The following is a 26,632-nucleotide window of genomic DNA, read 5'->3' as shown; positions in this document are numbered from 1 at the left end:
AAAGCAAAAGATTATACCATGTTACCATCTGTCTGGTCGTGCCTATCTCCAAAACAAGAGCGTCCTGGGAAGGAAGCCTCTGCACTGTCTCCCTGGTTTTCTGTGCTACGGCCTCATCCAAGCCCTAAAGTGCAAATAGTGGAGTCTGGCCTATCACTCCTGATGTGTTGTCCCCTTTTTGCTAAATTGGTTATACTACACTCTCAGCCAAGATTCCAGAGTATGGCTTTTGTTTGACTTTAGCAACAATATGAGGCATTCCAGAGTACAAAGTATGCATCAGCAGTTGGTGGGCAGTGTGGGGAGTTGATGCAGAAGGTAATTACCAAGAGAGCACCTGTTGCATACATTATAACACCATAAAATAGCTGCTAGTAGTACCATTTTACAGGTGAAAAAACTGAGGCTCAAAGAGGTTAAACAGCTTGTTTAAGGATGCGCATTTAGAAAATGATGAAGCCATGTTTTGAAACAACTGGCTTCACCCTTTTTACCATACCAGTTATTGCTATTTATTTCTGAGACTGTGTATTTATTTTAAAAGCTCATCGAGAAGTGGTAATAATTAGTCTAGCTTAAGACCTACTGCAGTAAACATTGCTGCTTCCCTCTACATTAAGGCAAATTAACCATATGCAATGTGGTTGCCATGCAGGTTAATTTTTATCTTAAGTATTTTTTTCAGCTGTAGTCTCCGACAACTTAAATTTCAAATTAACAGATGTACCACAAGTCCAGCTTGAACATTATCTCAACCCAAAGAGAGACACTCCAAACTCCATAATCTTTGGAACTATCATCTCTTTATAGATTCAACAGCCAGGCTAGTTTTCTCTACATTATACTATGACACAATTCTTGATTTGAAAAAAAAAAAAAATCAATGCCCAGGGCCCCTGCATCCTTCCCACATATTCTCCTTCCCATACATTCTACCTTCCCCCATTTAGCACAGAACTATTCAATCTGCATTCCCCCATTTCTAGTTCCAACAGTCTGCTGTAATCTTGTTCTAGCTTTTGCCAGTGAATCTCTGGCAACGAATTCAAACTCATGGTAACCTTCCAGCCATAGAGCAAGTGTTTTTACAGGGACTATAACAAATACATACATGGTTGTGGAGTTTTGTGTTCTTTTGAAAGCTTTCTTTGAACATTTCCTTTCTTTCCGGCACAACATAGTATCACAGGCTCTTCTGGGTCTTTGCTGGTCACAGTCCAGATCAACTATCGTTCCAAGGAGCTCTGGTTCCTTGAAGAATGGCATTAGAAGGCATGATTTGGGCACTAGATGTGTTCATGGCCACTGAGATGTCACTACTTCTTAGACCACCCAGTGGGCAAAGCTAGAAAATACAGGCCCACACACTTATATCTCTATCTATGAATATACATTGATATCTCCAACTGCAATACAACAGTATAGGGTTCATTTTAGTTTTCTCCTCTCCTATATTTGTAACTTCTTTCTGCAACAGTGAAGCCCAGCTACCATTAACTTTTTATCTTTTACTTGATCTACTTCCTACATAAAATCTTATCTATCATCTCTAATACCACCTCACTTCTACACAGATGCCTCCCTTATCCCATAGGAGTCCCAACAGCCCAGAGCAGGTGCTTCCCAACCCTCACTCACATGAGCTACACCATTTCATGGCAGACTCTACCCTTCCAAATACACTTCTTCCTCACTCTGACTCCCCATTCTGCCCCCCACCCCACTGCATGAACATGCTTCCCACTCCAGTTGAGTTTCAAAACCCCATGTCAGACTGTCCCTGCATGATGATGCTCTTTTCACTCTGGGCACTGACACGGTGAACTAGTCACCCCATTCATGGTACCTCTTCCATTCCCGTCTTGCTTGAGCTCTGACAACTATATCAGCCTGCCCTTATACATAAACGTGGCCCTTACCCACATTGGTCTCTGACTCAGTGAAGGTTAGCCTTCCTAAACGAATGCCCTCTTTTCTCCTTTTTGGTTTTCAACACCATAGTTAGGGCCACTGCAGTTCCCTCCCAGTTCCAGTGTAGATACCAGCACTGTTCTGCTTCTTATAACAGATTTAGGACTAATTGTTCAGGAAAGGAGGAAGAAGAGAAGGAAATTGGATAGAGGAAACATTGTTTTCTTCCTATATGAATAATGCACATCAACAAAATTTCTCTAATTTGTTGCTATTATGGCTTAACAGTTTTCTATTGAAACTCTAAAAATGTTTGATACATAAATTCCTTCCATAAGTAGTCATACCCTTAGAAGAGAAGCCAGTCAACATTTTCTTAAGTCTTTTTTTTCTAAGAAATTGAAATTCATATTCATCAAATTAATGAAAGCAATTACTTTTTAAGTGCTCATAATTATGGGTAACCAATGACAAAGACAAAGAGCAGCACCCATTATGCCCACCAGGGAGGAAATGGGCACAGCCCTCAAAAGCATGAACTCTGGACCTAGAGTGTGGGGTTCAAAACCCAGCTCAAAGGCCCTTGGCAAGTTCCCTAACTTCTTTGTATTTATGGTGTTCTATCTTTATTTTTATTTTATTGTATTTTAATTTTTTTGAGATGGAGTTTTACTCTTGTTGCCCAGGCTGAAGTGCAATAGCACAATCTTGGCTCACTACAACCTCCGCCTCTGGGGTACAAATGATTCCCCTGCCTCAGCTTCCGGAGTAGCTAGGATTACAGGTACATGCCACCATGCCCAGCTAATTTTTGTATTTTTAGTAGAGATGGGTTTCAACACATTGGTCAGGCTGGACTCAAACTCCTGACCTCAGGTGATCCACCTGCCTTGGCCTCCCAAAGTGCTGGCATTCCAGATGTGAGCCACTGCACCTGGCCTTTTTCTATCTTTAAAATGAGGAAAATAGTAATACTTTCTAGAGTTGTTGTGAGGATTATAGCAGATAATACATAAAAATTTTTTAGAAGATATCTCGTGTCAAAAATGTCATCTGAAAATATCAGTTATTAATGTTATTACAAAAGTAGTCACAGATGCCTGAAAACATGTCCAGAGATTCTGTGATTCTTACAGCTTGATGTGAGAAACAACATAATAAAATGTAGACATTGTCACATAGGTGACTCTCTTGGCACTAGTGTCATCATAAATCCATGAGCACAAAAATAGGCATCAATATTGTATGGATGGATTTAAACCACACATACTCTTCCTTAAAAACTATGTTTGAAATAACACAAAATATTTAAATTCTCATAGAGAACTTAAAAATCTCATAGCATACGTTGGTGGTCCTCAATATGAGAAACACATTTGTATAACATAATAATATATTTTTCATTCTCTCTATGACTTGAGGAAATATACAAAAAGACCAAATAGTGCTTCAGTAAATTTGGTTTTAGCCAGGACTCCTTTAAACTATTTTAAATAAATAAAACACAAAATAAGAATGAAAAGGAAATAAAACAAAATCAAATGAAGCTTATGTATGACAGAATATGCTAATTTACTACAGAATATGAACAAACTGTGATAAAGTTAATTGAGCTGATCCCAGATCAACGTCCATTCTCAATTCACATTCTCTTAAAAGAAGGGCCAGATAATTACTCTTTCAAAAGCACTTACCCATGTCTTCACAAACTAATTAAAGTAAAACTTCATCTTTCTTCAATTTAAAATTATTTCACCTTAGAGCTGAGTGAAGAGTACTCTGTAAGACGACATTACCTATTTATTTGTAAAGATGTCTTCTTTGATTAGAATTCATCCTGCTCTCTGGCTTCAAGATTCAAAATGTATTTCCAAGACAATTTTTGCACATTTAAAAAATTCAGCACAAAAGTTTAAGTGGAGTAGTAGTGCAGATGAAATGTACTGATCTAAATTAGGCTTACACCTCCTTTGGTCATTGTAAAATGCTATTGTCAAATCTGACTCAGGGCAGACTTTGCACTGGCTGCTGGAGGAGTAGAAGCCTTAATTGCCTTTCCAGAAACAGCAAAGGAAGATTATATTGATAATTCCCATGCTTCAATATGTATGTACCTTTTTACTGATCAAGGTCATTTCTTAGCACTTGCATCAGAGAAAATTCTAGTCTAATGATTGAAGGTGTCCCACTTTACAAAAGAAGTTATTTTAAGAACTTCTACCCTATTTTCATGCTGCTTAGGATACAGTAGATATAAAATAACTGCCTTTTGTCCTTAAGTGAAAACCATTTGAAAGTACAAGGAAGAATAAGCTATGGTTTATATAATCTTGAAACTTACTACACATTATATGGCTCAATTTCTCCCAGACAAAAAGCTGGAAGTGGATTCTCTGGGAAAGTAGTCTTCAGTCAAGACAAAGGGATAGAAGGACCAAATGACATACGAAGACACAAAGAACAGAAAAGCTAAGGGCCAAATAGGCCAGGAAGAGTTAAGAAGTGAGAAAAACTGAGCCAAGAGTCCAAGGTTGGAATTAAGGAAATGATACTGAGGAAGAACAGATGGGGATAATAGTGGGGGAGTCAAAAACGAGTGGTGGGGCTGCAAGTTAATTGTTTACAGCAAAAATTTTTGAAACTCATTTTAAATAGCCAAATTCTTATAAACAAAATTCCTCCTCCAAAATTTTAAACTTGAGGCCAAAGAAAGCCTGAAATCAGTCTTTATCCAGTGACTAGGGATCGAAGACATACTAAAGCTTAACAGCTGTCAATAAGCTATGTTTCCCACTGAAAAAACTGGTCTGCAGTGAGCATGAAGCCAACATGCTGAGAGAGGAAGGTGATGTTTATTCTGAGACCCAGGCTGCATTCTAGCCTTTCCTTTGTGTCTTTTGCTCTACAATTTTTGGTATTTCTAAGCCAATAAATCTTTTTTTTCTTAAAGTAGATTGCATTGTAACTAAAAATTCTGACAACACTCTGGCAGTGTAATGGTTCAGCAGAAAGCAATTTGCTGTTGGTGGAACCACTCAGCATCTCCGCAGAGCACCAAGGTTCCCCAGATCAGAAACTGAAAACTACTACCCTATACAATAGCTATTATTTGAGACTTATCTTTATGGGCAGGCAAAGGTGTAATACATGGCTGGTGTCAGGGGAGAACATACACATACTTCATTCATTCATTTGACAAAATATGTATTGCATTCTTATTACATGCTAGACACTCTACTATGCATGGAAGCTACTACAGTGAGGGAAAGGATATGTTACCTGCTTTTGTGGTGCTTACTGTCCAGTGGTCTCTTGTGATTATGAACAGTAAATTAAAGAAGGGCAAGCTCCATTTGTTATTGATGGTTGCAACTCTTTCCCAAAAATATAATAAAAATATGTGTGCTCAGAATGGATACTTTATATTTAGTGTGGACATTTAATTAAAAGATCAATATTACTTGTGACATGCCTACATTACTAGTCCTAAAACATACCAGGTAAACTTATAACTACCATAAACTTTTAGAGACCATTTATTTAATCAAGATGACATAGATGAATTAAACATTTGCTACCCAAGTAGTGAGACTTTATTTTATACTGCTAGTAGCTGAAAACTGTTTTGCTCTATTAAAGTATTAGGAAAATGATATCTTTCCTTACTTCTGAAAACACATGCATACTGCTAGTCCATATTGCTTTCCCCGGCACTTATTATTATCTATGAATAAAAATAATTAATGGATCCCTCTATTAGGAATCCTCAACATCAAAGGATAACTAATTCTTAAATAGTAAAACAGTTGAGTCCTAAGGTGAAAATTTTGGTGCAATATCATGACATGAACTAGAGAGATTCTTTTCACTTATATTGAAGGATGAGGTCTGGGTTTGCAGAATTATGTAAGTAAAGTCGTAATCACTTATCAGAAAATAGCTTTGGGACTGTGATTACAGACATAAGCAAAATCACTCAGTAATTCAGGTTAGCATTTTGGGCAAAGTTTCTTTGGTAACAGGGGCAAAAGTGGTGGTGTGAGGGGATGAGAACTGGCTGAGTATCTGAAAAAGAGGGGGCAGTGTGAAGGTGAAATCAAAGGGAGAATGATTTCCAGAGTCTTCCCAACTGGCAATATCTCTATTTTCCCATGAGACAGGAAGTGATGACTTCACCAGATGCATTCACGCTGCAGTAGGGTGATAATTTCACTGCATACTCTACATAAATCCACTTCCTGCATCTAAGTCATCAGATTCAAAAAAATGTCCACTGGAAGAATATTTCAGATTTGGGATTTTTGGATTTGGGATGCTCAACTGGTAAGTATAATGCAAATATTCCAAAATCCCGAGTCCAGAACACTGCTGGTCCCAAGAATTTTAGATAAAGGATACTAAACCTATATTTATAAACTATTATAATTATTATAAATTATTTCTATTACTATATACTACATAAATTTCTATTACTATATTAGTTTCATCTACTCTCTCAGGGCAAAATAAACTCTTAAGATAATGTTACTAGCTAGCAAGGGTGAAATACAAATCTGTATTTTAAATTACTGAATCATTTTAAATCTTCTATAAGATGTCATTGGATTGCTACTCTTGTTGTGACTGTGATGGGCCTGATGTTAGAGCCACTGCATATGGCTCCATACAGCCACATGCCACGCTATTGCTGACAAAGTCTTCATAGGAGTATAAAGGAGTCAGCTCTGGCTTTTGCCTGTCATTTGTTGTGCTTATATTACAAGTATTACCTACAATTCAGGGTGTTTTTGTAGGAATGTATTTAAGTACTTGTCCATCTTGTGAAGGTAACTTCAGTTAAAAAAAAAGTTAACGTAATCTATAAATCCTATTAAAACCACATAAAAGTAATTATAACATTTCATAATATGCTGAATATGAGCAAATGTATGAGAGCAAACCTGAAATAATGGGGGGACTCACTGAAGGTGCCAAGATGGATATATACATGAAAGATTAGAAAAGCTTACTGTATGCCTTAGATTTGAAATAAATGTACATAGGTCTAACACTGCCTGGATCATCTTATATTCTACATGAAGGAAATCTGGTCTGTGAAGTGAGCCAGAGATCATGGTATCGTAGCTATGCTATTGGAACACAAAAGGCAGATAGCCTACTTTCGCTTAGGATGGAGGGCCAAGGTGGAGAAAGATAGGACAGGTGATATATAAGGTGAGTCTTTAATAGCAAGGTGTTTTCACCAATTATAGGGAAAAAGAAGGCCTTAGAAAACACAGATATTTGAGTCAAGGGGCCACAGGAGTGGCATATGTTTGAAGTAGTACAAGCAAGCAATTCTGTGTGGCTACAGGTATGGGTTAAGGGGCCAAGTGGACAGCCTCAGATACAGACAGAGAAAAAAAACTGACAAAAAGAGGATTGACAGAAATCTGCTAATGCCAAGAACACTGATGGCTTCAATTTAGAAAAGGGCAGCCAAAATTAAATAGATGAGCTGACAAGAGAGCAGATCACAGAGGTAGATGGATTTTTAAAGAGAAATCATTGAGGAACATGTCATATTAAAAGACACTGCTATAGATAAGCTTTCTTGAGAACTAAATAGGTCTTTTCTCCAAGAGTATCACAAAGAATAGAACAGTTTTGGAATAATTACATAACAAATTTGATTTTAAAGGATGTGATTGTAATTTTAATGACCAAAGAACCTTCCGAATTCCTAGATTCTAATATTCTTTTTGTAGATCTCTTACTTTTCAATACTATAAGGGACTCAGGACTGACAAAAGAGGTATGTTTAAGGTTCAAATGAATAAGTCAGTGTCTCCTGACTCATTCCACTTACAACCACTGTCCAGTTTTGAGTTTATTTATAGAGGATAAAGCTTAGCTATTATACACTAATATATGCAAAACATTACTCTTCTACTCTGAGAAAACTCAGAGTTTGCAGAGAGACAGTATACCATAGTAAGACAAAGCAACAATTTCCATTGACAAATAAATAGGGAAATGAGTTGAGAATCCCAAGCTGCATCTGAACCAAAATGAAAGAATAAAATTTTTCATAGCTGATATCTAAAATGAACAAAAAGGGAAAGAAAATAGAACTATTCTGAGACTTCTGAAAGTTGGGAGATAGGATTCAGGTTATAAGGAGGCAAGAGCAAATTCTAGCAAGGCTGGCACAGTAAACATTTATGGGCTGTTTTGGGCAAAGCTGTCTAATAAATAACCAGTCAGTACCAAGGCTTAACAGATGTCAGGGAATTCTGAGCATTGAATCAGCCTGAATTCTTCCAACTTCTCCTTGTTACTTCCAGAAGGAAAAAAAAAAAAAACTAGAGAAACTCCACATTCCTTGGGTTTCAGGAGTAGGGAGAAGGAAAAGCCAAGTAAAACTTGGGAGAGTTGGCCCCTCCTCTGTTCCCTTTCATGAGCCTCACACATTCAATAGGGCCCCTCTCCTTGAGGTAATTACAGACTCTAACTCACAGGCAGTAAAACTTGCCCACCTCGTTCTGACTACACCCTGACAACTAAGAATTTTTTCATTCACTCTGCTCCAAGGCCAAAACTCTATTGTTTGTTCTCATTCTCTTCGAAAATGAGTTATATTATAAAAATTTCAAACAATACATCAAAAGTCCATAATCCTATCCCTTAGAGACAGCTATTTTGTGATTATTTCTTCAGCTTTGTTTTCTCTTTAATTATTGACAGTCTGTTCCTTAATTGTGAAAAAAGAACATTAATTTTCTAAAGATAATAGTTTTATTTTGGAAATATAAAAGATGTTCAAAACCTAATTCACAGCCAAAAAAAAGAATGCTACATTTCTGTACCATAAATATAATAGGATTAAAAAAACCAACCAATAATATGGCTTTGTCTAGTTGAAGGGACAGATCTAGGCAAAAGTAACATAATTAACAAACTTCTTTGCCCACTCTCCTAATCTGAAGCAGCCAGAAACCTGCCTGTGGTACATAGGGTCTATCCTAAGTTCCACAGTCTGGTCACCCCATCTAATCAATGACACATACTTCCAAAGAGCCACTTCCTCCTTCCTGCTAACCAGGAAAATTCTCACGATCTCAGCTAGTTGTTTGAAAGACATAATATGATTAACTTCATGTTAACACGTGAATGAAGGAATGGTTGCTTAAGCAGGGACCTTCACAGGAGTATGCTTGTTAAACTAAAGAAGCTCTAAAGGCTCAAGTTTCAGGCTGAGTGATAACGTGAAAGCAAAGAATTTCTGGTAGTGTACAGAGGTAATTTTGATAAGAGTCATCTCGTTGAAACGGAAAGTCATGCTGAACAACATGGATAGCCTTTCCCTGCCTACGTGAGTTCCAGCATAATGTAAACTTCACAGCAATATGTCACTGTAAAGGCAGCAGAGCTAAGTAGGAAGACAAAGAGCTCTGGAATCACGCACATCTGGATTCACACCCCATACTGCCCCTTGCTATAGATATATGTCTGGGCAAGTTGGTACTGTTATTTTTTCAACCTCTCAAATATTTAACACATATATTTAACCTCACATATTTAACAAATATGTCATGGGAATTAAATTCATAAAATAGCTATACAAAGTGCTTGGCACACAGTAGGGGCTTAAGAATAGAACGGTTATTATTTATGAGATTTCTTTCAGTCTTTAATTGCATTTAAGGTTTGGGGTACATGTTAAGAACGTGCAAGATTGTTGCATAGGTACACACATGGCAGTGTGATTTCCTGCTTTCCTCCCTATCACCTATATCTGGCATTTCTCCCATGCTATATACAACATTTAATAAACTGGGATTTCCCCAGAGACTTCTGTTAAGCAACTGTTGATGGAATGGCTAAGGACAGTTCAACTACTGGCCAATCCAGAAGATGATCTCTCTTATTGTATTGTGTCATCACTCGTTGACATCATTAGAATGTTACAAAATTTTTCCCTGAGAGAGGTAACACATCAGGCCAAACTTGGTCCCCAGACATAATTATTTTAACCTTCATGGTGTTTTGTTTAGCTTTTCATTTGCATCCAATGCCAATATTTAATCACTGGGACATATAAAATCCATGTTTTCATCATCTTTTTAAAATTTCTGTATTAAAAAGTTTCTTTCTCTGTGAGAACAACTGCTGGAATAATTAGTAGCTGTCATTTTTTTAGATAGGACATATGTTCTCCCACAACCGCAGTCTCCACCATGCCTTATAGCACCCCAGCACTGAGGAAGAATGTCAGTTGCCATTTATTATCTAGCTTGCACTGCTATCTTCTTAACTCTGGGCTTGTCCATCAACTTTCACTTCTGACCTGCCTTATTATAGGAATAAGCATTTGAGTCAGTGGCCTCTGCCCCAAGAGCTAATTAATGTATTTCAGAATGTAGAGCAGTATACTCAGGTTCTGAAATCAAACTTGGCTTTGAATACCGATTCTCCATGTTACTCAAGCAAGTTGCTTCACGTGCAGAACCTCAGCATCTTCAACCCTACAAGATCAATAGTAACAGACTCACCTCACAGGGTCATTGTGAGGTTTAAATCATATAATGCATGTTTAGAACTTTTCATCATACTTGGATGTAAAAAGGGGCAATAAATGTTAACTACTACTAGGACAATGACAATGACTACTACTATTATTATTGCTGCTGCTGCTGCTATTACCACAATTACTTTTAGTAGCACTACCAAAATTACTACTACTCTTAGGTGAGAAGGTTAAAAACACTTATTGGCTTTCTTCAATCTCATTTCTGCTTTCTCAAGCTAGCACTTGAAATTCATTTGGAAACTCTGAAGGAATATAGTCTTTCAAAAGTTGGGAAGAGCAGTTTCTATCTGCCGCTGACCTTAAGAACAGGGATGTAGGCTGCAGAATGAAGTGAGAGCACTTCCACTCTCCAGGCAGCAAGACCACTAGCAAGCCAGACCCACACTTAAGCCCAGCTGAAGAAGGCAAGAATCTGTTTCAAAATCCCACTGAGAAATATGTTTCAGGTAAACCAACCCAGGAGACAAAACTAGGGCATAGAAAGGATAAGACCTCTAAAGACTTGAAGCTAGAAAATGTCAGAGGGGAAGGGAAGTTTCCTCAAGTTGGTTCTGACTCAAGCAAGACAAGCCTTTCTCTTTGGGAATGAGGGAGCAGGCAGGGCAAAGGAGAAGATTTCAGGAAGAACAGGGCAAAATTGTAGGAAAGTGGAAAAAGAGTGCAAACTGTGGCCAGAGCAGAGCAGCCCAGACCTCAGCTAGAAAACCAAAGAAAAGACCAGAAGAGAAAGATGACCCCGTAGACAGTGAGAATCTCACAAAACATGACTGCACACAATCCGAAACTGTGACTCCTTTGGGCTTCCACAAAGTGAAGAAAAACAACTGAATTGTGCACTTAATGTACTGAATAGCTCATAGATGGGACTTGTATAATCAACACAATAACTAACATCTACCTTTTACAAAGTACTTTCATGGTTACCATTTGATCCTAAACTCGCCATATGAAGCGTTTTTCTCCTATTTTAAAGGTAAAGAACAAAAAGATTAAGCCAATTGTTTAAAGGTACAGTTAAATGGTAAGGACTAGAGTATAATTTTTTAGAAAGCAAATACTTTGTACTGTTCACTGCACCATGTCCAGAAATTTCACGTCACTCACCACATAACTTCCAGGTTTATTTTTTCTTTACAATTTTCCTTGTAAGATTAAGGAAGCTTGTTTTGTTGTTTGTTCTTTGTTTGTAATGTAGATTGGCTTGGTTAAATACAGAGAAAAAAATTAAAAAAAAAAAAAAGGTATGCAAAAGCCTGTACCAGCATAGCTAAAGAGATCAGTTTTCCTGAAGTGTCAGGTATGGGATCATCAGTAGTCCCAGCTACAGATCAGAGTAACCCTAATTCCACCACACTCCAGCCTCCAGATAGGGATTATAACATGGTAATATTTCCATAAGGGATTTATAATAACTTCATCCAAATTATCTTTATTCTCCTAATAGATATATTAATCTTGTATTGGAAATGAAAGATTACAGTTGAGAAGAGACTTTTAAAAGTTGTAGAAAAATGTAACTCAAAGGAATATTCTCTGCCAGGATTTGGAACTTGCCTATTTAGACAGTATAACTTTGCCAAGGTCTTTCCAGTTAATACTATGCTTTCAGGGCTGAATAGAAAGTAAAGTTACTATCTCAAACTAGAGTAATATCTTTATTTGAAGGTCATGCGATTTTGTTTTAAGAGATTTTCCAGAACTGAGAATAGAACATGTCTCTAAGGCTCCCAGTCCAGTGAACTAAACAATGTGGCTTCTTCAGTTTTAAATGGTCTGTTTTGAAATGAACAAATCTTAACACTTTCTCAAGCTAAGAAAAGAAGCAAAAGGAAAGAAATAGTTTCTTGGGCAAGGGAAAAGCTGAGAAGGGTCTGAAAATGCAGAAGCAGAAGTCACCTCTTAGGCTCCCAAGCTGAATTGAATCAATTGATTCAATTTTTTTAAATCAAACAGAATCCACCACAAATATTTTTTTTTTTCTGACTTGAAGTCTGTATTTAGAAGTTACTCAGTCAAAATGTCTGTCAAATCCAGTGATATACAATAGCTTCACAGTAGATGTTGATATTTCATAAGAAAGAGATTATAGAATCCAGTTTGTAAGTTTGTAAGACTGGGGCTTTCAAACAAGATATGCGCATACACAGACACACACATATTCTCACACCATACATACAGACAACTTCTCCAGAAGGCACAAAAGGTATTCATTTCAACCACTGAGGGAAAGTACCTGCAAAACATATAAAGTATCTATTACATCACCCATTAAAGTGTGTATTTTTAGAGCTGCTGACCTTTATATGAACTAAACAATAAAGCTGTTCACAAACCTGACAGAGAGCAGCTTTTCCTAATTGAAACAGTGAACCACTGTTCCTAATGCACCATCAAACTAAACAATTAAATTGGCATTTATACAAAATTTAAAAAGCCATTGTAATATAACACTGCCAAGATTATTGGTCCTGTCTCAAACACGCACACATACACGCACACACAAAACATTGCTTTGCCTTGTCATTTATTTAAAAAGAAAAAGAATGTATTTATTTAGTTGACAGATGAATGGGCTCAGTAAATTTAAGGCAATCAAAAGAAACTCAGTTGTCCCAGCACCACAAGCTGTTCCCAACCTAACTTGGGCTAGGTGGCCACAGACTTGTTTTCTTAACACCACAGCAAAGGCACAAACAGTTATTGTGCAGATCCAACAAGTCTGAATTCAAGTCCCAGTTTATCAGTTACTAGCTGTATGACTTTGGGTAAAATTACTAAACCTCTTGGCTTCCCTTGCCTTTTGTAAAATAGCATTCCAATATAGTTGCTTAATGGAAGAGTTATGCTCTATGCAGTAATAAAAGAAATAATACATTCAAAGAGCTTAACACAGTGCCTGGTATAGAGCAATTGCTCAATAAAAGCCATTATTATCATTGGCAAATCTCATAGAGTGACCACAGAATTTAACATCAAATCCAGAGCACTCCTGAGGTTAAAAGGAGGCTCTATTGACAATATAGTGACAAGGATGGACACACACCCTAACCATAGTCTGTGCAGCACAGTCATGTATCATGGAATGCTGAGGACTGGGAGCAAGGTTCCCAATGTGAAATACAAAATCATATTAGTGAATGAGGATGCCTAGCCACCCTGAATGGAAATATTAGCAATAAGGAGAAGAAAAGGCTTCAGTGAATAATAAGCTTCCAATTTTGTAATTCATTAGTGATATGATCACACCAGCAATAATTGTTAGCATCAAACTCCTTTTCAGCATTCTAATTTAAACAGTTCAAACTCTTGAACATCACTTTTTATAAGACTTTAAAATTACAAGTTTTTAAAATTTGCATTGAGCATAAAACATCATTAACTATTTTTTAGATCTGTATATACTTTCCCATGTAGTGCCTTTAGTACAGCTTTTATGCTAGAAATTAAACTAATTTTTAAATTATGAAAAAAATAGCTCAGCAGTTATCCAAATCATCAAACCAGGAAGGCAGTAACCTGCATAGTGCACCAGAACATTCCAGTCACTAGGGAGGACCAGACTCCCTCTCTGACATCCTTAACTCAAGCACTGTGTTTCCAGCAAATCAACCAATCCATTCTGAAAACTTTTATAAGAGTGCAATCAATTAATAATTATTTAAAAATTCTATTAATTTTGGTAACTTTATAGAGATCTTGTGAATGCATATGTAGATTATTTAATGAATTCTCTTTGCAAAGAAGTAAGCTATCAACTGGAAAAACTAGTCAGCAGAAAGATTAAAAGGACATTGTATGGATCTCTGGTTCCTTATGGGGCCAGGAGGAATGGGAACAGGGAAGAAGTAGTCACAAGACTTCTTGTATACATTCTGACATCTTCATTTTGAACTATTGTCAGTTATTACATATTCAAAACATTAACAGAATTTTAAAATTGTCTATTTTAAGAAAATTAAAAGCCCTACAGATTATCTTGAACCTGCAAACAATAATATAGGGTTTAAACACAGAGGAAGATATAGTGCTTGTATACCTCTTATAACTATAAACTTTATTAGTGGCAGTATGTGACATTCAATAAGTCTAAATGAAGAAAATGGAAGAGGCTTAATTGAGGACAATTTAAAGTGATACAAATAAAGACATGAACACAACCCATATTTGATCAGCAATATCTTATTACCCAGATTTTGATTGAATTTGCAAAAGAAGATAGAGCAAAAGCTAAAGAAAATATTGAAAATACATGTAAAATATTTTTAGCTTAATCATTTATGTGAATAAAATGTGTTAAATGTTTGGTTAATTAGCATTAGCACTAAACATTAAAGATCAGTTCAATAAGATTGGATAGTGGTTTCCAATCTTATTGAAGCATTAGGAGAAATACTAATGTAGGTGATGGGGTGATGGATGCAGCAAACCACCATGGCATGCGTATACCTATGTTAACAAACCTGCATGTTCTGCAAATGTATACAATAACTTAACGTATCAAAAATAAATAAATAAAATTCCTCTTATAAGTTAATGATTTACCTAATTTACATATTTCATATTTTGTTAAAGTAGACATAATGGGAATTAATTATTGATATTAATTGCATTTATTAGATAGTACATTCATTGACTACTATAATAGTTTAACTCATGAAAGAATGGCTAACATTCATGAGTATAGGAAACGTATATGCATCATGTATAAATGTATGTGTATAAATACATATGAATATGATAATTCTATGATTATTATGAAAAGATTAAAATTATGAGTAGTTTCTGGATGCAAGAGCAGTCTGGCTGAAACATCTGCCTTCTTAGTGATCATCGAGGTGGCTCTATGTGGTGTGGCTTGCTGAACCAGTACCTCTTTCCTTTTTGATCTCTCCACCTGCATCACCTGCATATCTCCCAAATTGCTTCCTCCCCTGTGTAAGCTTCCTCCCCAGATTCACATTTAAATGGATAGCTGGAATGCTAGAAATGAATGACAATATTGTAGGAGCTCTGGCTTACAAGAGACCTGAAAGTCCTTACACATACCCAAAGCCTGTCCTTATCCTCTCTGCTGCCTGAAGCCTAAGCAGAAATTCAGTTCTTTTTAACAGGGTTACCACAGAGGGATGGCAATGGAGAGAAATGGGCACTGATATCCCGAATACACTGTGGTTGCTAGACCACAAGTCCTAGTGAGGGGCTGGACCTGTATGTTTCTAGTTCAAAATGAAATGTCCTGTGAGCTAGTGTTAGCCCTGGAGCTTTTGTTTTCTCTAATATTCCTCTTCTCACAATGAAGCATAAAGTACTACATATATACTTTCAGTAAGTAATTTTAAAGTGCTCACTCTTGAGGTTATAGTCAAACAGATTAAATTTCTTCCTATTCTTTTTTCTTTTTTTTTTTTTTTTTTTGAGACAGGGTCTCCCTATGTTGCCTAGGCTAGAGTCCAGTGGCAGAGTCACAGCTCACAACAACCTCGACTTCCCAGACTCAGGTGATCCTCCCACCTCAGCCTCCAGAATAGCTGGGACTAGAGGTGTGCACCACCACACCCAGCTAATTTTTGTATTACTTGTAGAGACAGGATTTTGCCATGTTGCCCACGTTGGTCTTGAACTCCTGAGCTCCAGTGATTCTCCCACTTCTGTCTCCCAAAGTGCTGGGATTACAGACGTGAGCCATCGTGCCGGCCTGGCACGTTACATTTCCTCAAGATAATCAACTAGACTACTTTTGTCTAGATAAATAACAAGTGTGGCTTCTTTCCTGACCTTATCTCTCCCTCTGTCTCTCTTTCTTACCCATCTAATCCCATTTCTTCCCATTCAATATTTCTTTCTCTTTCTACCCCCAATCTCAACTCTAAGACCTTGAGGAAAACAAAATTATTTCTGCCTGGGCTTTTGATACAATCCTCAAATTTGGGTTGAAACAGTTTTCTCTGCAGCCATCTGCCACCCAAGCTGTTTTCATTCCTCCCTGAATTCTCATTTCTAAAACAAGGGAGGGAGCAAGGGCATATGCTGCCAGCTCTCTGAACTTATCCCTTTGACTTCAGTATGCACTAGGTTTTTTTTTGTGGCTGGCTTCTAGTCACCTCACTCCTTCCCCCAGGCAGCTTCCTTTTTGGATCACACTATCAGAAGTCTATCAGGAGTCACCCTATCTGAAGGTATTTGTCGCTTTACTAGTCCACCAATAAACTGTCAACTTCTTACTCTTTCTATACATAACTTCTCCAAAACTGGAGTGGTACCAAAATACATAAGATTTTTTTTAATGGACATATCAAGTAAAAGAAGTACAATGGCAACATAGGTCCTATTTAACTAGAAAAAGAGGTACATACAGCCAGAACACTGGACCTGTTAATAAATTTTGGCAGTACAGCATCTGACAAGAAAAAAAGTTAAGAGCAAGGCTAAGATACATAGTATAGAGCAAAATTTTTTAAAATGTGGGGCCCAACTGAAGAATAGACCTTAAACTGGTCCATGGCTGGAATCCACTGTTATATGTTCGAGTTCATAGAAGCCTTGTAATAATATGCAAAATTTGCTTGTGTTAATTTTCCTGGAGAGAGATTGCACAGATTTCATCAACTTCTCAGAGGGAATCTGTGACCCAAATAAGGTAAAGATATTGAAGGAGAGTCAGTAACAAAAACATTAAAAGAAACTTACCCTAAGTAACAGATAAAATTATCTAATATGTAGCCTATTTTAAGTACAAATACTAAATAATTTGAATAAATATAAAAATGGTCCATTTATTTATTTACTTATTTATTTATTTTATTGCATTTTAGGTTTTGGGGTACATGTGCAGAGCATGAAATACAGTTTTATAGGTACACACATGGCACTGTGTTTTGTTTGCTTTCTCCCCTTCACCCACATTTGGCATTTCTCCCCAGGCTATCCCTCCCCACCTCCCCCTCCCACTGGCCCTCCCCTTTTCCCCTAAATAGACCCCAGTGTTTAGTACTCCCCTCCCTGTGTCCATGTGTTCTCATTTTTCATCACCCGCCTATGAGTGAGAATATGCGGTGTTTCATTTTCTGTTCTTGTGTCAGTTTGCTGAGGATGATGTTCTCCAGATTCATCCATGTCCCTACAAACGACATGAACTCATCATTTCTGATTGCGGCATAATATTCCATGGTGTATATGTGCCACATTTTCCCAATCCAGTCTATCATCAATGGGCATTTGGGTTGATTCCAGGTCTTTGCTATTGTAAACAGTGCTGCAATGAACATTCGTGTGCATGTGTCCTTATAGTAGAACGATTTATAGTCCTTTGGATATATACCCAGTAATGGGATTGCTGGGTCAAATGGAATTTCTATTTCTAAGGCCTTGAGGAATCGCCACACTGTCTTCCACAATGGTTGAACTAATTTACATTCCCACCAACAGTGTAAAACTGTTCCTTTTTCTCCACATCCTCTCCAGCATCTGTTGTCTCCAGATTTTTTAATGATCGCCATTCTAACTGGTGTGAGATGGTATCTCAATGTGGTTTTGATTTGCATCTCTCTGATGACCAGTGATGATGAGCATTTTTTCATATGATTGTTGGACTCATATATGTCTTCTTTCGTAAAGTGTCTGTTCATATCCTTTGCCCACTTTTGAATGGGCTTGTTTGTTTTTTTCTTGTAAATCTGTTTGAGTTCTTTGTAAATTCTGGATATCAGCCCTTTGTCAGATGGGTAAACTGCTAAAATTTTTTCCCATTCTGTTGGTTGCCAATTCACACTAGAGACTGTTTCTTTTGCTGTGCAGAAGCTGTGGAGTTTCATTAGGTCCGATTTGTCTATTTTGGCTTTTGTTGCCAATGCTTTTGGTGTTTTGTTCATGAAGTCCTTGCCTACTCCTATGTCCTGGATGGTTTTGCCTAAATTTTCTTCTAGGGTTTTTATGGTGCCAGGTCTTATGTTTAAGTATTTAATCCATCTGGAGTTAATTTTGGTGTAAGGTGTCAAGAAGGGGTCCAGTTTTTGCTTTCTGCACATGGCTAGCCAGTTTTCCCAGCACCATTTGTTGAACAGGGAATCCTTTCCCCATTGCTTGTTTTTGTCAGGTTTATCAAAGATTGTATGATTGTAGCTATGTTGTGTTGCCTCTGATGCTCTGTTCTGTTCCATTGGTCTATATCTCTGTTTTGGTACCAGTACCATGCTGTTTTGATTACTGTAGCCTTGTAGTATAGTTTGAAATCCGGTAGTGTGATGCCCCCCGCTGTGTTCTTTTTGCTTAGAATTGACTTGGCTATGTGGGCTCTCTTTTGGTTCCATATGAAGTTCATGGTGGTTTTTTCCAGTTCTGTGAAGAAAGTCAATGGTAGCTTGATGGGGATAGCATTGATTCTGTAAATTACTTTGGGCAGTATAGCCATTTTTACGATATTAATTCTTCCTAACCATGAACATGGAATGTTTCTCCATCTGTTTGTGTCCTCTCTGATTTCGTTGAGCAGTGGTTTCTAGTTTTCCTTGAAGAGGTCCCTTACGTTCCTTGTGAGTTGTATTCCAATGTATTTTATTCTTTTTGTAGCAATTGTGAATGGCAGTTCATTCTTGATTTGGCTCTCTGTAAGTCTGTTATTGGTGTAGAGGAAGGCTTGTGATTTTTGCATATTGATTTTATATCCTGAGACTTTGCTGAAGTTGCTTATCAGTTTCAGGAGTTTTTGGGCTGAGGCAATGGGGTCTTCTAGGTATACTATCATGTCGTCTGCAAATAGAGACAATTTGGCTTCCACCTTTCCTATTTGAATACCCTTTATTTCTTTTTCTTGCCTGATTGCTGAGGCTAGAACTTCCAGTACTATATTGAATAGAAGTGACAGAGAGCATCCTTGTCTAGTGCCAGATTTCAAAGGGAATGCTTCCAGTTTTTGCCCATTAAGTATGATATTGGCTGTTGGTTTTTCATAAACAGCTTTTATTACTTTGAGATATGTTCCATCGATACCGAGTTTATTGAGGGTTTTTAGCACAAAGGGCTGTTGAATTTTGTCAAATGCCTTCTCTGCATCAATTGAGATAATCATGTGGTTTTTGTTTTTGGTTCTGTTTTATGTGGTGAATCACGTTTATAGACTTGCGTATGTTGAACCTGCCTTGCATCCCCGGGATGAATCCTACTTGATCATGATGAATAAGTTTTTTGATTTGCTGTTGCAATCGGCTTGCCAATATTTTATTGAAGATTTTTGCATCTATGTTCATCATGGATATTGGCCGGAAGTTTTCTTTTCTTGTTGGGTCTCTGCCGGGTTTTGGTATCAGGATGATATTGGTCTCATAGAGTGATTTGGGAAGGATTCCTTCTTTTTGGATTATTTGGAATAGTTTCAGAAGAAATGGTACCAGCTCCTCTTTGTGTGTCTGGTAGAATTCGGCTGTGAACCTATCTGGACCTGGGCTTTTTTTGTGTCGTAGGCTCTTAATTGCTGCCTCGACTCCTGCCCTTGTTATTGGTCTATTCATAGTTTCAGCTTCCTCCTGGTTTAGGCTTGGGAGGACACAGGAGTCCAGGAATTTATCCATTTCTTCCAGGTTTACTAGTTTATGTGCATAGAGTTGTTTGTAATATTCTCTGATGATGGTTTGAATTTCTGTGGAATCTGTGGTGATTTCCCCTTTATCGTTTTTTATTGCGTCTATTTGGTTGTTATCAGTCTGGCTAGTGGTCTGTCTATTTTGTTGATCTTTTCAAAAAACCAGCTCTTGGATTTATTGATTTTTTGAAGGGTTTTTCGTATCTCAATCTCCTTCAGTTCAGCTCTGATCTTAGTTATTTCTTGTCTTCTGCTTGGTTTTGAGTTTTTTTTGATCTTGCTCCTCCAGCTCTTTCAATTTTGACGATAGGGTGTCAATTTTGGATCTCTCCATTCTTCTCATATGGGTACTTATTGCTATATACTTTCCTCTAGAGACTGCTTTAAATGTGTCCCAGAGATTCTGGCATGTTGTGTCTTCGTTCTCATTGGTTTTGAAGAACTTCTTTATTTCTGCTTTCATTTCATTGTTTATCCAGTCAACATTCAAGAGCCAGTTGTTCAGTCCATGAAGCTGTGCAGTTCTGGGTTGGGTTCTAAATTCTGAGTTCTAACTTGATTGCACTATGGTCTGAGAGGCTGTTTGTTATTATTTCAGTTGTTTTGCATTTGCTGAGGAGTGCTTTACTTCCAATTATGTGGTCAATTTTAGAGTAGGTGTGATGTGGTGCTGAGAAGAATGTATATTCTCTGGATTTGGGGTGGAAAGTTCTGTAAATGTCCATCAGGTTTGCTTGCTCCAGGTCTGAGTTCAAACCCTGGATATCCTTGTTGATTTTCTGTCTGGTTGATCTGTCTAATATTGACAGTGGAGTGTTAAAGTCTCCCACCATTATTGTGTGGGAGTCTAAGTCTCTTTGTAAGTCGTTAAGAACTTGCCTTATGTATCTGGGTGCTCCTGTAGTGGGTCCATATATGTTTAGGATGGTTAGCTCTTCTTGTTGTATCGATCCTTTTACCAGTATGTAATGGCCTTCTTTGTCTCTTTTGATCTTTGTTGCTTTAAAGTCTATTTTATCAGAGATGAGAATTGCAACTCCTGCTTTCTTTTGCTCTCCATTTGCTTGGTAAATCTTCCTCCATCCCTTTATTTTGAGCCTTTGTGTATCCTTGCATGTGAGATGGGTTTCCTGGATACAGCACACTGATGGGTTTTGGATTTTTATCCAGTTTGCCAGTCTGTGTCTTTGGATTGGTGCATTTAGTGCATTTACATTTAGGGTTAATATTGTTATGTGTGAATTTGATACTGCCATTTTGATGCTAGCTGGCTGTTTTGCCCTTTAGTTGTTGTAGATTCTTCATTATGTTGATGCTCTTTAGCATTTAGTGTGATTTTGGAATGGCTGGTACTGGTTGTTCCTTTTTATGTGTAGTGCCTCTTTCAGGAGCTCTTGTAAAGCAGGCCTGGTGGTGACAAAATCTCTGAGTACTTGCTTGTTTGCAAAGGATTTTATTTTTCCTTCACTTCTGAAGCTCAGTTTGGCTGGATATGAAATTCTGGGTTGAAAGTTCTTTTGTTTAAGGATGTTGAATATTGGCCCCCACACTCTTCTGGCTTGTAGAGTTTCTGCCGACAGATCTGCTGTGAGTCTGATGGGCTTCCCTTTGTGGGTGACCCGATGTTTCTCCCTGGCTGCCCTTAGTATTTTCTCCTTTATTTCAACCTGGTTGAATCTGACGATTATGTGCCTTGGGGTTGCTCTTCTTGCGGAATATCTTTGTGGTGTTCTCTGTATTTCCTGCAATTGAATGTTGGCCTGTCTTGCTAGGTGGGGGAAATTTTCCTGGATAATGTCCTGAAGAGTATTTTCCAGCTTGGATTCATTCTCTTTGTCACATTCTGGTACACCTATCAAACGTAGGTTAGGTCTCTTCACATAGTCCCACATTTCTTGGAGACTTTGTTCATTCCTTTTTGTGCTTTTTTCTCTGATCTTGGTTTCTCGTTTTATTTCATTGAGTTGATCTTCGACTTCTGATATTCTTTCTTCTGCTTGGTCAATTTGGCTATTGAAACTTGTGCATGCTTCGCGAAGTTCTCGTATTGTGTTTTTCAGCTACTTTAATTCATTCATATTCCTCTCTAAGGTATCCATTCTTGTTATCATTTCCTCAAATCCTTTTTCAAGGTTCTTAATTTCTTTGCATTGATTTAAAACATGTTCTTTTAGCTCACAAAAGTTTCTCATTATCCACCTTCTGAAGTCTAATTCCATCATTTCGTCACAGTCATTCTCCATCCAGCTTTGTTCCCTTGCTGGTGAGGAGTTTTGGTCCTTTCTAGGTGGCGAGGTGTTCTGGTTTCGGGTTTTTTCCTCCGTTTGCACTGGTTTCTTCCCGTCTTTGTGGATTTACCCACCTGTCGTCTGTGTAGTTGCTGACTTTTCAATTGGGTCTCTGAGTGGACGCCCAGATTGTTGATGATGAAGTATTTCTGTTACTTTGTTTTCCTTCTACCATTCTAGCCCCTCCACTGTACAACTGCTGAGGTTCACTCCAGGCCCTGCTTGTCTGGGGTGCACCTATAGCAGCTGTGGAACAGCGAGGGATGCTACCAGTTTCTTTTTCTGCTATCTTTGTCCCAGAATGATGTCTGCCAAATGTCAGTCTTTTGGATATAGAGGGGTCAGGGAGCTGCTTGAGGAGACAGTCTGTACTTTTTTGGAGCTCAATTGCTGAGCTGTGAGCTCTGTTGTTCATTCAGGGCTGTTAGGCTGCTATGTTTAATTCTGCTGCAATATAACTCATTAAAAAAACCCTTTTTTTCTCAGATGCTCTGTCTGGGGGGGGTTGGGGCTTTCCTTGTGAGTGTCTGCCTCGCTGTCCTGCCCAGCTAGGAGGCAGTCTTTTTGCCTGCCGAGGTTCCGCCCTACTGGTGTGAGGTTCGCCCTGTTGCTGCAGGCTCTGCCCTTCTGCTGTGGTCTCCGCCTTGTTGCCACGGGCTATGCCCTGTGGTGGAGTCTTTCTCTTGTACCGGGTTGCCTCGGCAATGGCAGGCTGCGTCAGCAATGGGCGTCTACCTCAGTAGGGGCTGATTGCCTTGGTAATGGTGGACGCCCCTCCCCCACGGAGCTGTGCTTTAAGAAAACCTTCTCACTGGGAGCATTTGGAATCGCCATTTTGTTTGTCGCACTGCACTACCCCAAACGCTGTTTCCCTGGGATTTCCCGGGCTGGCTCACTGTCCAAGTCCCATTCAGTCTCAAGTTCGGCCCTCTCAGGTCTCAGTTTGCCGGTTCAACAGGGCACCCATAACAGTGCGCTTTTATATGGAGTGCCTCTGTGCTCTGGCGGGGGCCGCAGCCCCACCGGCTGACAGCTACACCAGCCTAGGCCTCCGCCTGGCGTCCTGCATCTCTTTTATACCTGGGGATTTCCCCGTTCTGTGGGCAACTAAGATCCGTCTGGAAATGCGTCCCCGACTCACTGTCTCCACGCATCCAGTGAGAGCTTCAATCCTGGGTTGTTCTCACAGCGCCATCTCTAGTCCTCATGGTCCATTTATTTGTGGGAGTATACTATGGGTCCAAATAAGTTTTTCAAGTTCCACTCAAAACACTTCATATATGATTAAGAAAATGTGAAAGTATTTTTCTGCTTTATTGGAGTATAGTTGACAAAAATTATAAATATTTAAGGTATACAACTGAATGTTTTGATATATACATACAATGTGTACCACAATCTAATACCTCACAAAACCATTTCCTTTTTTCTTTTCTGTGATGAGAACACTTAAGATATACCCTTTCAGTAAATTTCAAATATACAATACAGTATTACTAACTATAGTCACATTGCTGTACATTAGATCTCCAGAATTTATCTTGCATAATTGAAACTTTGTACCCTTTCACCAATATTTCACCATTTCCTCTTCTCCTAGTCCCTCGCAAGCACCATTCTATACTCTAATTTTATGAATTTGACTATTTTAAATTCCACATATAAGTGAGATCATGAAGCATTTGTTTTTCTGTACCTGGCCTATTTCATTTAGCATAATGTTCTCCAGGTTCATCCACGTAGTCAGTCACAGATGACAGGATTTCTTTCTTTTTTAAGAATAATATTCACACACACACATATATGCATACACATACATTTATATCACATTTTATTTATGCATTCATCCATTGATGGACATTTAGGTTGTTTCCATTTCTAGGCTATATGTATAATGTTGCAATGAACTGATTTCATTTCCCTTGAATGTATACCCATAAGTGGATTGCTGGATGATCAGGTGGTTCTATCTTTAACTTTTTGAGGAAACTCCCTACTCTTTTCCATAATGGCTGTACCAATTTACATCCCCATCAATAACGTCCAGGGTTCTGTTTTCTCCACATCTTCACTAACTTTCTGATAATTGCCATTCTAACTGGTGTGAGGTAATAATTCATTGTAGTTTGGATTTGCATTTTCCAAATAATTATATATTCTGGTTATTTATCCCTTGTCATGGAGCACCTCTAGGGCAGTGCAGAAGGGAAATGTGGGGTCACAGCTCCCACGCAGAGTCCCTACTGGAGAATCAATTAGTGGAACTGTGAGAAGAGGGCCACCATCCTCCAGACCCCAGAATGGTAGATCCACTGACAGCTTGTACCATGAGACTGGAAAAGCAACAGGCACTCAACAGCCTGTGAAAGCAGCCAGGAGGAGGATATACCCTACAAAGCCCCAGAGGCAGCACTGCCCAAGGTTGTGGGAGCTTACCTCTTACATTAGTATAACCTGGATATGAAATATGAAGTCAAAGAAGATCATTTTAGAGCTTTAAGATTTGACTGCCTTGCTGGATTTTAGACTTGCATGGGGCCTGTAGCCCCTGTGTTTCAGCCAATTTCTCCCATTTGGAATGGCTGTATTTATCCAATGCTTGTGCCTCCACTGAAGCTAGGAAGTAACTAACTTGCTTTTAACTTAATAGGCACATAGGTGGAAGGAACTTGCCTTGTCTCAAATAAAACTTCAAACTGTGGACTTTTGAGTTAATGCTGAAATGAGTTAAGACTTTGGGAGACTGTTGGGAGGCATGATTGGTTTTTAAGTGTGAGGACATGAGGTTTGGCAGGAGCCAGGGGTAGAATGATGTGGTTTGGCTCTGTGTCTCTACCCAAATCTCATCTTGAATTGTACTCCCATAATTCCCACATGTTGTGGGAGGGACCCAGTGGGAGATAATTGAATCACAGGCGCAGTTTCCAACGTACTGTTCTCGTGGTAGTGAATAAGTCTAATGAGATCTGATGGTTTTATAAGAAACCCCTTTCACTTGGCTCTCGTTCTCTGTTGCCATCACTACGTAAGAATTGTCTTTCACCTTCTGCCATGATTGTAAGGCCTCCCCAGCCAGGTGAACCTGTGAGTCCATTAAAATTGTTTTTCTCCCAGTATTGGATATGTCTTTATCAGCAGTGTGAAAACAGACTAATATAATGAACTCCTCTAGAACAGGTTTTGATTTAAAGTCTATTTTGTCTGATATAAGTGTAGCCACCCCTGTTCTCCTTCAGTAACTATTTGCATGGAATATTTTTTCCAACCTTTCATTTTCAATCTATGAGTGTGCTTAAGAATAAAATAAGTCTCTTGAAGACAGCATACTGCTAGATCTTAGTTTTAATCCATTTAGCCACTCTAGTCTTTTGATGAGAGAGTTTAATACATTTACATTTGATGTAATTATTAATAAGTGAGAACTTCCTATTGTCATTTTGTTAGTTGTTTTCTGTCTGTTTTGCAGTTGTTTTATTCCTCTCTTCCTTTTTTACTTTCTTGATTTTTTTTTCCCTACAGGATGATTTTTGTAGTAATTTGGTTTGATCCTTCTCTCTTATCTTTTGTGTGTCACTTATAGGTTTTTTTTTCTTTGTGGTTACCTTGACGCTTGCATAACATATCTTGTATTTATTTAAGTTGAAGACAATTTAACTTCAATCACATATAAAAACTCTATACTTTTATAACCCTTCACCTACACATTATGTTCTTACAGTCAGAGTTTACTTCTTTTTGTATTGTGTATCCATTAACAAATATTTTGTCTTTTAATTTTAATACTAGGGTTAAAATTTACATACCACCATGATGATGTTAAATTATTTGTTGTCTATATATTTATCTTTATTAGTGAGATTTATGCTTTCATATGCTTTTACAGGGCTATTTAGCATATTTTTGTTTGAAATTGAAGAACTCCCTTAAGCATTAAATAAAAAACAAAACAGTGACAAACTCTTCAGTTTTTGTCTATCTGAGAACTACTCTATCTCTTCTTTATTTTTAAAGAATAGTTTCATAAGGCATCAACTTGGTTTCCTTTTTTTTCTTTTAGTACTTTGAATATACCATCCCACTTTTCTCTGAGCTGTAATGTTTCTGCTAAGAAGTCTACTGATATACTTATGAAGTTCTCTTATATGCAATTACTTTTCTGTTTGCTTTCAAAATTGTCTGTCATTAATTTTTTACAATTATAATGTGTCTCAGAATAGACCTCTTTATGTTCACACTATTTCAGGTCCTTTGGGTTTCTAAAATCTAGATATCTATTTCCTATTCCAG

At 37.9% G+C, this 26,632-nt stretch overlaps 1 protein-coding gene across 8 annotated transcripts in view; it reads right to left on the bottom strand.

Moving 5' to 3' along the window:
• Positions 1-26,632, bottom strand: part of CCDC148 (coiled-coil domain containing 148) — a 297,672-nt gene that overhangs the window by 220,048 nt on the left and 50,992 nt on the right. For 2 of the 8 annotated variants that reach the window (XM_078327717.1, XM_078327719.1), the window contains exon 2: positions 1,112-1,251. The exons of the other annotated variants lie outside the window; for them this stretch is intronic. The gene's annotated coding sequence lies outside the window, so the exon portion shown is untranslated. The remainder of the gene's footprint in view (positions 1-1,111; positions 1,252-26,632) is intronic. 8 annotated transcript variants of the gene reach the window in all.

The sequence above is a fragment of the Callithrix jacchus genome, chromosome 6, assembly GCF_049354715.1.
Source record: "Callithrix jacchus isolate 240 chromosome 6, calJac240_pri, whole genome shotgun sequence".
Lineage (NCBI taxonomy): Eukaryota > Metazoa > Chordata > Mammalia > Primates > Cebidae > Callithrix > Callithrix jacchus.
The sequence above is the reverse complement of the archived record's forward strand: the minus strand, read 5'-3'. Positions and strand labels throughout refer to the sequence as shown.